Genomic DNA, 11,884 nt, shown 5'->3' with positions numbered 1-11,884 from the left:
GCAGATAAAGTAGCATTATATCAGAGAGAAATATTACAGCATATACTATGTAACTAAAAGACAATATTTTGTTTTCATAAGCACAGGAAATATTTTCAAATAGTAAGAATCATATTTTAAAAATCAGAAAGATGCACATTGAACTTTACAAAATAATTCTATGGGTCCAAGTTTATGCCTTGCATAACTTCAGTTAACTGATTTATTTCTGATTGATTTTAGTGGAGTTATAGCAAGGATGAATTTAGTCTGGGATTTTTATTTTTTGTAACTAGAGCTGGTAAAAATATTTTAAGTGACTTTTTTGGACATAAAATGGCCTCTCTCAGAGTCAGCATTTTTTGTGAATTTTTTTTTTTTTTACTCAACTGGAAAAGAAAAATTGGTGTCTTTTTACTTTCCTCCTTTCTCCATTTTTTCACCACCCCCCTGCTTTTTTTCAGTGACAAAAAAGGAAGTAGAGGGAAATGGTATAAAAGGAAATAAGGAGGAAAAAAAGAGGAAAAAAGAAAACCCCCAAATTTTCAAAAATGAAAGTTATTCCCTTTTGAAATCTATGAACAAAAAAAAAAGGTCAAGAATTTTTTTTAGGGGAGGGGGGATTTTTTCCTCAATTTCTCTACCATCTGTAGTTGTAACCTGCTCTTTGCGGTAACACCTAGCCTCCCGTTATTTGTTCTATCAGACATGCTGTTATGGCTTACAAAGGATTCGATTCTGTGAGGTGCTGAGCACTTTGGCCCTGATCCAATAAAGAGTTTAAGCATAGAAGTTTCTGGTTATCAGGGAATAACGTACAGATTATCAAGGGGTGCAAAGTTCAGTTTAAAATCAGATGGCGTAAGGAATACATAATCTGCAATATCCTTGATTGGGGGTAAAGGGTTAATGGGCCAAAGTACAGACATTGAGATATGAGGGTATGTTGTTCATATAAAGGCTATGTTCAGGTGTGTAGTATAATGAGTGGATACAATGATGAGGATGGATTGACCCTCATTTGGTGAGATTTAACGTTCAGTGAGTTTATGGCTCTAGTTCATATGGTCCAATGGACAAAGTCTCTCGGTCCCTTTCTCGTAGTCGATGCACGATGTCGCTCCGGCTCACGCCTCCTGGTACTGTCAGTGGCCAGTGATGTGTTAGGTGTAGATGTCCCTGGACCATCGGATGGTGTCTGAGACCATGAGGCGCTGCATCAGCCGTGCGTAGCGTCGACTGATCCAGCAGGTCCGCAACATACGCTCATTGCAAGTTATGCAAGGTGCCCAGGGCTCCGACGATCAGGGCGTCCATCTGCACCTCGTAGCTTTTCGCTCTCAGGGTGTCAGCCAGGGGAGCGTACTTTTCCAGCTTATGAGCTCGGAAAGGCCGGGGTCCTGTTCTCAAAGGAGACCGTGACGTCGACGAGGATGATCTTTTTCTGGGCCTCGTCGATGATGACGACGTCAGGTCGCAGCTGGCTGTCAGTACCAGGAATGGTGCAGTTCACGGCAACCTTGCCCAGGCACGGTGTGATGGCTTTCACCAGGCGGTTCTGGATGGCGTTGTGGCACAGTTGCCAGGCTCTGGAGTGGGGCTTGCTGCTGCACAGGATGTGGGACAGGGTCTCGTTGGAGTAGCCACACTTCCTGCAACGCTTGTCTTGGTTCCCGTGGCGGACAGCTCCAAACCAACAGACTGTAAACTGATGCTGGGGCTTTTCTTATCATTTTGTATAACACTATAGAAATATTTTTGTAGAAATTTCATGCAGGACTTGTGAAGAGACATCTTCCCAAATAAAAGTGATTTATTATACGGAATGAAAGGTTCTGTCAAAGTCTCAATAAAGGTTTAGTTAAATTTGGGAGCCAATGTGATCTAGACAAAAAGACAAGGAGCCAGAAGAGTAGAGAATTTTCAGGCAGGGTGAGCCATTGACTAAGTGACTTTGGGCTAATTACTTAACTGCTATGTTCCTTAGTGAAACCAGATGTAATACTGGGTCAAAACATACATTCACACAAAATGTCATTGAGAAACAGATGCTGAAGTCTGGTTCAATTTTCCAGAGTAAATAAATTACCAAAAAAAAAAAAAAAAAAAAAAAAAAAAAAAAAAAAAGGAGAGAGAGAGAGTTAAACATGGCATTAGAACAAGACATTCCTTTAACAGCCTTACTAAGTCAAACTCAGATGTAATTGCAAAGAAAGCCAACACAACTGCAGTGTTTTATATCAGAGAGCCAAAAGCCAGCCAGAGATACACACTTCTCATTTGTACTTTATTATGAAAGACTCATTTTAGAAATAAAGGGCCAAATTCAGACTGGTGTAAGCAGATGCAACCTCACTGACTTCATGAATCCCAATGAAATCAATAGAGTGGCATCTGAGTACATGGAGTCTGAATTTTCCCAAAGTGACACAAAGATAAAAGAAGAAATGAATGTTGACAATGTTGCATAGATTCTTTGTGTGTGTGTGTGTGTGTGTGTGTTTCAACACTGTTAGGTCATTTCAGACCTTTAAAATATTTTAAGGTCTTTCTTCCAAATCTGGACCTAGAAATAGGAGAGAGAATTTCTTAACACTGCATAGGACTCCTCCATTGAACAGAACAACTACAGTAGTACGTGAAGACCCATGTTAAATGGAGAATTAGCCTGGCAGTTAAAGCACAGGACTAGGAATTGGGAAACCACCTGGGCTCTATATTCAAATCTGACACAGACTGTGTGTGTGACATTGGACCTGCCACTCCATCTCTTGGTGCTTCAGTTTCCACATCTGTGAAGTGGGGATAACACTTCAACAGTGTGCTTCAGTTTTAAAGATCTTTGAATAAGAAGGGCACATTCCCAACTATCATAGTCGGAGTCCTATTCCCCAACATTTAAGGCATGTACAATAGCATAGCGTTAAAACAGATTCTATGTTCAAGGGAGTAGAAAGGTGTACAGCATTACAATCCCTTAAGTGCTCCATCAACTGCATGTATGATGTAATTTACATAAAATGAACACTTGAGCCCTATGCTTAGAAAACATGCATGAGTCCAAAATTAAATAGAAAGGTCATATACTGGGAAAATAGTTTAAAACTCCATTTTCTAGAAGTGGTTCGTACAAGATCATGTGCAGATGCGCAACTGTATTTTCAACAAAAGTGTCTTGTGTGTTACACTTCTTTTTACCATCTTAATCTTGGATCCTACCTTGTGCACCCACTTTACACACCAACAGCAGATCTGGACCTACTATGGCATAACCAGCCATTGAAGCATCACTCTAGCATACAAGGAAACTCTGATGGCATAGATCCAGCATAACAGCTCAATCTTACGCCTCCCTGCAGCAGACACAGGGAGAATGGCGAGGGGAAAAACGGGGTATAGGTGGATCCTCCCAGTACTCTGGCAATCCCCAGCTGCTCTATTTGCTTCTTGGGATAGTTAACAATTGGTGCAATGCCTGAGGACTGACCTAGTCCAGGATTGCCTCCTCTGAACCCTACACTCCTGAATCGTGCTGCCTCCTTCTTGCCTGTAGCCAAGGATCTAGGCCTTTATTTAATACTTATGGTTTCCTGTCAACAAGTATTGGCTGCATTCCTTCCAGCAAAGTGTCTAAAGTTACTGCTGTGCCCATTTACCCTCATCTCACACTTTAATATGGTGAGTGTTGTTATTTTTCTAACATGTTAAAGGATCTAATGCCATCTAAAGGATAAAGTATTGAACTACAAAAATACAGTGCTATTAAAGACTGTCAGAAACACATGACCCTAAGGAAGAATATATATCTGCAACCTGTCTACCTGGAACTAGAGATTGTTACTGTGGCGGAGAACAGGATGAGTGCCAAAAGACTTGACTCTGGGTGTCAATGGGATGACAAGTACAGTTCTTATTAGCTAATGAGATTGCCTCACTGGAGTGTTATCTCACTTGGACACCTGGCAACCCTAGAGCTTTATCAGCAGCCTGAAATTTCTCCACCCTCATTTTAAAGGTATTAGTGAATTTTACTGCATTCCCACTTAATTCAACCAAGTCTGTGTTAGCACTAACTGCTGCCCATTTAAATACTAAAAGGAAATAACATCTACACAGACCATATACATTATTTTAAAAAAGAGTATATGCTCTAGATGTGAGAGGACAGATATGGGAACACAGTAGTCAGAACACAGACATGGGAATCAGAAGATCTGGGTACTATGTGTGGCTCCGTCACAGCCTTCCTGCATGAGCACTGGCAAATTGATGAAAATCTTTCCCTCAGTTTCCCTACCTGTAAAATAAGGATAACAATTCTTAGCTGCCTCTTAAAGGTGCTGTGATCCTTAATTATAGTTTGCAGACTGCTTTGAAATCCTCAGAAGAAAGGCTCTTAAGAAGTGCCTAAATCATTTTCTGTATGTCTCACTAATACGATACAAGCGTATACGCTTTTTAAATTTTCTTTGAATCTTGTTCAATTACATTACCAGGAAAACAATAAATATTCTGCAGTGGCATTAGACACAAATATGATTAGATATATTTGAATCCATTTTTGTGCCTTTCCAAGTAGAAAGTCTCCTCTAGTCATCTATAGCCTTCCTGATCATATCCAGTCTGTGGAGAAAAGCAACTTCTCCCTCTTAGCTCTCTACATACACTATCACAATTGTCAAAATTTGTTAGTTCTCGGGTAACTTTCCTGCTTTATAAAATAGGTACCTGTCCACAAACTTTGGGTACGTGGGGGAAGAAACACTCTCCCCTTGATCTCAACACTAACTACTACCAGATTTCTCACCTTCTGTTTCTTAGCACAGTACTTGAAAAACTAACCTTCTTGTATCTTATGATCTTACACATAATATCCTAGACTGATTCAAGCTGGATTTTTTTCTGAACAGGAACAGAAATAGTTTTTAATCCACATAATTAAGATCAAATATTTTGCTGAAGATTACCTCCCTTTTCTCCTCTCATTTTCCTTGGCCTCAATATAGCCTACACACTGTGGAGCATTCCAAACTCTTGGGCTTTCACCATTGCCTTTATAAACATCCCTCCTCCCACTACATGTTTACTCATTGTATTTGTATAGATTAAACACATCTCTTGGCAGAAAACTTGTCTTCTTTTATGTTTAAAGTGCCATTAATACCTCTAGCACTATATAAATATAAACATTTCTCTCTTGAAATGGCTCTAGAATCTGGTCATAAAATAAAGTTTACAGAAATGAGCATGAAGTTGTCATGTCCAGTAAACGCCTAGTTAGGCTTTTTTTAAATTAATACATTCCATTTCATAATGGCAGTAGGACAACTTTACACAGGATTATTGCTATTTTAAAGTTATATTAAAAAGGTCACTGAGCTTCTGGACATGTGTATTACAATTAATCTGTAATTTTTTTAGAAATACATGGTGCGTAGTTTCTTAATGATTAATTTATATTAAAACATAAATAGTACTTACTCCACCTACAAGAAAATACCACTCATTATATGCCCCAATCAAAACCAAAATAGTTAAGTCTAACCAAATGCTGTCTGAGTTTTAATTTATTGGGGATTTTGAAAAGTTAAATAGCCACAAATGTGCATCTTTGAAATTATTTCCTATTCTTCTGTGAGAAATAATGGCTTAAAACTAGTAGTAAATAGTTATTGATTTTAGTTCAGGCTTATACTACATGCGCTTTCCCTCTTTATTAGCCAATATAACATCAGCAAAGAAAAAAAAAAAAGAGGAAGTGAGATAACCACAAACAGCAGAACTGCCAAACAAAACCTTTGTCACTTTAGATTTAGGACATGCACAAAAGTTCGGATCTATGCTAAGTTTGGACTGCTCTGATGCTCTAAAGTAAAAGGCAGTGTTTTTCCTGGCCAATGGTGTACATGTATTCCTTAAACTCTAAAGTAAAAAGTTTTCCATGAGAAAAAATGAAGTTAGAGTATCTTTAAGGAATTATCTGTTTTCTTTTTAGTTTTCAGGGAGCTGAATATATCACTTTTCTAAACTTCAAATACTAAAACTCAAGACATAGTTTTTGAGCCGTCCCTTTATTAATATTCTGAACATGGACACATTATTGATTACCAGATGCTTCTGATTTTGATAAGATGAGAAAAGTAAGTGTGCCCTTGACAATTGAAATACAAGAAAATTACTTTCCCCAAATTAGGGACTGATCATGAAATGGGATCAGACCTTGCTATTCTATTCAGATTCTTACACTACACCCTCACTGTGGTATCAAAGCGAATGAAATGCTGTGTCTAGCATGTCTCATGTAGTTCTTTTCTTCTCTCTTTTCCTGTCTACTTGGAACAGAAGGTGATGATGTTTGTCGTGGTTCTTAGCTCTAACAGGAGTTCATTGTACGTCTTGGCCCTTGTAGTACAGTTTCATTGTGCCCAAGGAATAGAGTTGTTGACTGCAGTGTTTGTCCCAGAGCTTTAAGTAATCCTTTAAATATTGCCCAGATCATTAAGCTCCTTAAAAATAAGAACTGAGACCTGAATTTGATTTTGATATTCTATAGGGAGCCAATGTAGTGAGATGAGAATAGGTCAGCAGTGCCTGCAGTAGCCCATGTTGAGGAGGTAAACTTCTGCAGGTTATACAATTAGTAGTTTTCTGAAGGCTGATGGTTTCATATCCAGGTAGAAAGCACTGCTGTTGTCCATCTGGAAGTAACTAAGGTATGCAAAACTGAGAGTACATAGGTTATTTTTAACCTGGATGGGATACCGACTCCGCAGACGGTAGAATTATTCTTAGATCCTCCGTATTATTATTATGCAGTTTTCATCAATGTAAGCAAGAAATCCAGGCCCTTTATCAAGGGCCTGCCTTCCTCTCTGACAGAATTACAGAAGATGTCAGTGAACACAAAGAATAAATAATAATAGAATAAATTCTCTACACTGATTGCTTTGCTCCTCTTTCATGTTTTAAGTCTGATCCAACACCCTCTGAAGGCAATGGGAATCTTCCCATTGCATTCAATGGGTGTCACAGTGAACCATTTGTTCTACTTTAGAGAGTTATGGAAAGGATTTAATCTTTTCCATCCATTTTGTTTACAGTTAATAGTCAGTTCAGAAAGGTTTGAGGGTGTGTCAAGGCTGATTCCCCATTCTGGCACTTTGAGTGCAGAAGGTGGGGGCCCGCAAGGATTTTAAAAATACTTGCCACTCCAGGTTTGTATTAAACTCCCAAGGTTACAGCTTTTCTCTGACATTGGCTTGGTAAACGTTGCCACCACCCAGGAAGACACACTTGGGAATTCCTTCTTATGGGGTACCCTCAAGCCCATCCCCCCCCCCACCCCGGGAAAAGCTGAGAAAGAAAACAAAGGAAATTAGCTGTTGCTACCAGCTAATTAAACAACCTATGCACAACCCTTTTAGGACACCAAAAATCCAATCCTGTTCTTTAAAAAAAAAAAAAAAGGGTATTTTTTATTAAAACCAAAAAAGAAAGAAAATACATTTGGAACTTAGGCTTTTACTAGATTTTAAAAGAGCAATTCCAAAAATTAAGCACCCAAAATAGTTTTCTTGGGAGTTCAGCTTAAAGATTACAAGCAAACAAAAGCATCTGGAGTCAGCACAGAGGAGTCCATTAGCCATAACAAATAAACAGAAATAACCCTAATTGAGTCTTTCTAACCATTTCTGATCTACTTACACATTTGGGAGTTCCAAATAAGTAGTTCTAGGTATGCTCTAATGATTTATGATCATACCTGGCTTAAAGCTTCTTATAGCATAACTGCTCCCTGTTCCCTCTTTCTTAGAGAAAGAACAGACAGAAAGGGGAAGTTTTTTCCCCCATTTTAAAAAGTTCTAGCCTTCCCATTGGCTCTTTTGGTCAGGTGCCCACTCCCTTTCCTTTACCTGGGGGACTCTGTTAACCCTTTACAGGTAAAGCAAGCAGAGAACAGCCACCAAGAGGGACTTTATAGCTAGCTGGCTGGGTGTCCATTAAAGGGAGTTACCCCACTTCCCCTTCATTTATCACAGTGTGTGTGTACAGCAGTTCAAAGTATTGTATGGGGAGAAAAATACTGCTTTTTTTCAGTAGAGGATCTCTATGCCATCCTGAGTTCACCCAGAGCAACAAATTTTTGGAATCTGTTCTAGACATTAAAACCAATGAACAGATAGATCCCTGATTCATCAGCATGTAGTCTTCTGTTGAGGGTCAGTATTCAAAAGGAAGAATTACACTCAAAATTTAAAACAAACTCTTCAGATTTGGGAGAAAGTTTCTAGGAAAACCCTTGCTTGCTATTTGTTGCATTCTCAACCTGCTAGAAACATATGACTAGATAGTGATAACCTTACTCACATTGAGAAATACCTTATTCTAAAGCATGAGGGTTGATAACCCTATTAACATTTTCCTAGGTAGTTTAAATGATTATATTGGTTTCCACTACTTTCTTGATTCCTACTGAACTCTTTGGCTCATTAATATTTTGTAGTGAATTCACAGGTTAAAGACCCTTTAAAAAAAACAACCAACCTTTTATCGGTTTTAAATTTGTTTGTTTTAAATTAATCAAATGGCCCTTTGTTCTTGTGCTACGAGACAATAAGTGTGTCCAATTGACCTTCTCAACACCATTCATTATTGTATATATTCTACTACTTATTTGTCTCCTCTCAGCTAAACAGACTGGGTCTTTTAGATTCTCTTTATAAAGGAAGCCTTTTCACATCTCTAATCATATTCATTGCCTTTCTCTGGATCTTTCCTATTATTTTTTGTCATACAAACAAAGATAAAGATTCACAAAGAATCACCTCAAGAAAAAAAAAACTATTATCACACTAAAGATATTCTCTTGATCTCCTGTCTAGAACTTCCCCTAGTTCCATTTCTTCCTGTCCTCCTACTACAGATTTAAAGAAACTGTACCTATATTCTCACATTCTTACTGAGAAAGGGCAACCAAAATTAGACAGAGTGCTCAGGATAAGAAGGTACTGTCTATTTGTGTAATTACACTTAAAATGAGAAAAGAAAGCTAAGGTTGCAAAGGCAGGTTCTCAAAAGTAAGAAATGCCAGATTTAAGTCTATCCTTGCAACCTTAATTTGCTCCCTCATTGTTACATTAATTACATAATTGCATACTATCCCCTACCTCCTTATACAATCTCAGTCTCCCACAAGCATCCTTGCCCCAGTCTGTCTCAATCTTCCCATATCTCCCACTCCTCCTACAATCTCAGTCCTAGGCTCCTTGCCCAGCCAGTCACAGTCTTCCTCACCTCACTGTGATGTCCATAGTGATACCCAGGTCTTTTTCCTGTGTGAATATTTTTTTAGCATATATCAATATGTATAAATGGTTCAAATTGTTCTTTCCAATACACGTTACTTGCACATCTACATTGAATTTCATCTGCAGTTGCCTTGTCCCCAAAAGAAACAAAAACAAAAATTTGGTACCTAATGACATTTGTAGATCATCAAATTGTTCACTCAGCTTGTAGGTCATATCCCTTCCCCACAACTCTTTGCCTTCAGCAGGGACTCTCTCTCTCTGTATGTTTGTACCAAGCCTAAACAAAGGGGCCTTGATTTCAGCTGGAGTCCTTAGGTACTGCTGTAACACAAATAAGTAATAATAAATAGCTTTGTTCCATCCCTCTGGAAAGATTCATACTCTTCTCTAGCCTTGATTAACCTAAAGGTTTTCTTGCTGCTTTTCACTAATGGCTTGCTACATAGGAAAGTCATACCATGTAAGCTAAGGTGTGAATTGAAATCAATAGAGTTAGGCTTGGAAGGATTAGATTTTTGTTGGTAAACATTAATTCCACTGTATCCATATAAACAAAAATATATTTCTATAATAATCATTTAAATGTACAAATAGGTAAAGTAAGAGAACTGCTGCTTGAGAACTTATTAGTTTGATTTAAGGCTATTTACTTAGTATGTTTTGACATGTGATGTTGACAATTTGTGTTTTAATAGTTACCAAGCTTTTACTTCTTGAATCTCAACATCTACTGTCATTAAGTAATTATTGTTTGACTACCCATAATGTCCCAGGGAAGGGAAGTCAGACAATTTAAATAAATATTTTTTTAAAAAAATGCTTAAAATAAACATCATTATTAGCCGTTAAAGTTATAAAAAATAAAAATCAAATTCTGCCAAGCTTAAATACAGCAACAACGAATAAAGTCCCAGGCGGACACCCAGTCTCTGGTGGAAGACACTTTTTCCCATTCAGTTTATGTTGTTTCGGAAGGGATTTAAACAAAACAACAACAAAAGCTACTTTAAGTGCAGAAAAAGAGCGCGCACCCAGGGGATTATACTGGTCTAACTATATCAGTTTAACTTGTAACATGTGCCGTGTAAAGAGCCCCCCCGCAGTAATATCCCAGGCCAGGCTAATCCTCCAGGGATAGCTCCGGCTACTCCCCGCTCCATCTAAAGCCCCTCACCCGGCACTCCGCATTAACTAGAGCGCTCAGAGGGAGCGAAGCAGTCTGCGGATTGTACCATTAGCTGCTTCCGTGGGGGTGCGTGTGAAACACCCGCTTCCCCACGCTTACAGGGGAACAACTCGACTTGCCACCGCGCCCCGCAGACCACTGGTGCAAGCTACAGCCACCAGCACAGGTGTGACCGGTGGAACAAACCAACAGCAGGCGACAGGGGTGCCGGCAGCATCATAGGAAGGCGACGCGGGAGATTGAAGTGGTTGCGCCGCCGCTAGCCAGGGGCCCTCGCGAGGGGAGGAGGCAGGAGAGTCCGAGCCTGCTGCGCCCGCCTCTCCCTCGGTAAGTGCCAGTCACTGCGCAGGGGCAATTCAGGGGGCTGGAGCCAGCGCCTCGCCCGGCGGCTCCCCGCAACTGGGGCCGCCCCCCCTCCGCCCGCATGCGGGTCCTGCTGCTGCTGAGTGTGGCCAGGGCCCCGCAGTGACACACACGGCACCAGCCGCCCGGCCCGCTACGGGGACAGCCCCGCTAGCCCGGCCGCCGCGTCTCCTGCGCTCCGTCTGTGTCCCAGGCCTAACACCCCTACCCCTCGCCCTGGCGTGCAGCCGCGCCTTCAACCTCAGCGATCGCTGCAGGCAGAGCCGGGCGCTGCTCCGGGGCGGCCCAGGCCCGTCGCGGAGCGGGTGGACTCTCTGACCAATAAAGCAGAGTGTAGTCGTGTGTCTTTTTGGGGGTGTCACAGTGTTTCAGCCGGTGTTGTGTCCCTCGCGCCGCTGTGTCTGCTGGGTACTCCAGCGTTAAGTTAATTCAGGTCAGAGGACTCCCGTTGTAGGGAGACCGGGCTGCTGCTTGTACGGTCCCGCAGCAGACAGGGTTTATTGGCCTTGGTGCCTAGTTCGATGGATTGCAAGCCTTAGTGAAACTGAAACTTGGATGGTCTGGCTGTTCTGGGTCAGTGCATCTACTTATTCCTATTGAATGTAGGATACCTTGCCACCTTTGTGACTCCAGAGCTGCTTCTGTTTCTTGTAACCCCCGCCCCAGTGTTCTCAAATATTTTTATTGGTCTCTGTACCACTAAGATGATGATGTGCTGGCTAGGATTTGCCTTTCCTTAAGGCAAAGCTCGAATGTGAGTGAAAACACTTCAGGGGAATGAAAAAAGGAAGAAAGGTAGGATACTGGTCCTGAAGAATACCAAATAAAATGGGAGGAGCTCCCAAGGAACTTTATGGATTGTTATTGTAATTTGCTAGGCCTCAAGCCAGTTGAAATGTCAGAGTAGAGTACAATATAGCAAAAATGCAACGGACCCTTTTGGTAGAGGACTGATTGTTTTGCACAGCTTTTTGAGAGCACCCTACTTGGAATATCATTAATTGTTGACATTGCAGGTTAATTTATACAATACTTACTCTCCAAC

The 11,884-nt window shown here is 40.5% G+C and overlaps 1 protein-coding gene and 1 long non-coding RNA gene across 6 annotated transcripts in view; one reads left to right on the top strand and one right to left on the bottom strand.

The window, feature by feature from the left end:
• Positions 1-255: 255 nt before the first annotated feature.
• On the bottom strand, positions 256-10,662 carry LOC101944074 (uncharacterized). Its single transcript, XR_254985.5, has 3 exons — positions 10,523-10,662; positions 9,455-9,611; positions 256-2,037 (listed from the first exon to the last, which is right to left on the bottom strand). It is a non-coding gene; the product is annotated as an uncharacterized LOC101944074 (long non-coding RNA).
• OTUD4 (OTU deubiquitinase 4) overlaps positions 10,403-11,884 on the top strand; it is a 45,246-nt gene continuing 43,764 nt past the window's right edge. For 3 of the 5 annotated variants that reach the window (XR_010601796.1, XM_042850275.2, XM_042850277.2), the window contains exon 1: positions 10,666-10,803. The gene's annotated coding sequence lies outside the window, so the exon portion shown is untranslated. The other 2 variants (XM_005284290.4, XM_024103421.3) reach the window with 2 other exon arrangements.

Source organism: Chrysemys picta, chromosome 5 (assembly GCF_011386835.1).
Source record: "Chrysemys picta bellii isolate R12L10 chromosome 5, ASM1138683v2, whole genome shotgun sequence".
Taxonomy (NCBI): Eukaryota; Metazoa; Chordata; order Testudines; family Emydidae; genus Chrysemys; species Chrysemys picta.
Note: the sequence above shows the minus strand (reverse complement) of the source record. Positions and strands in the feature narration are given on the sequence as shown.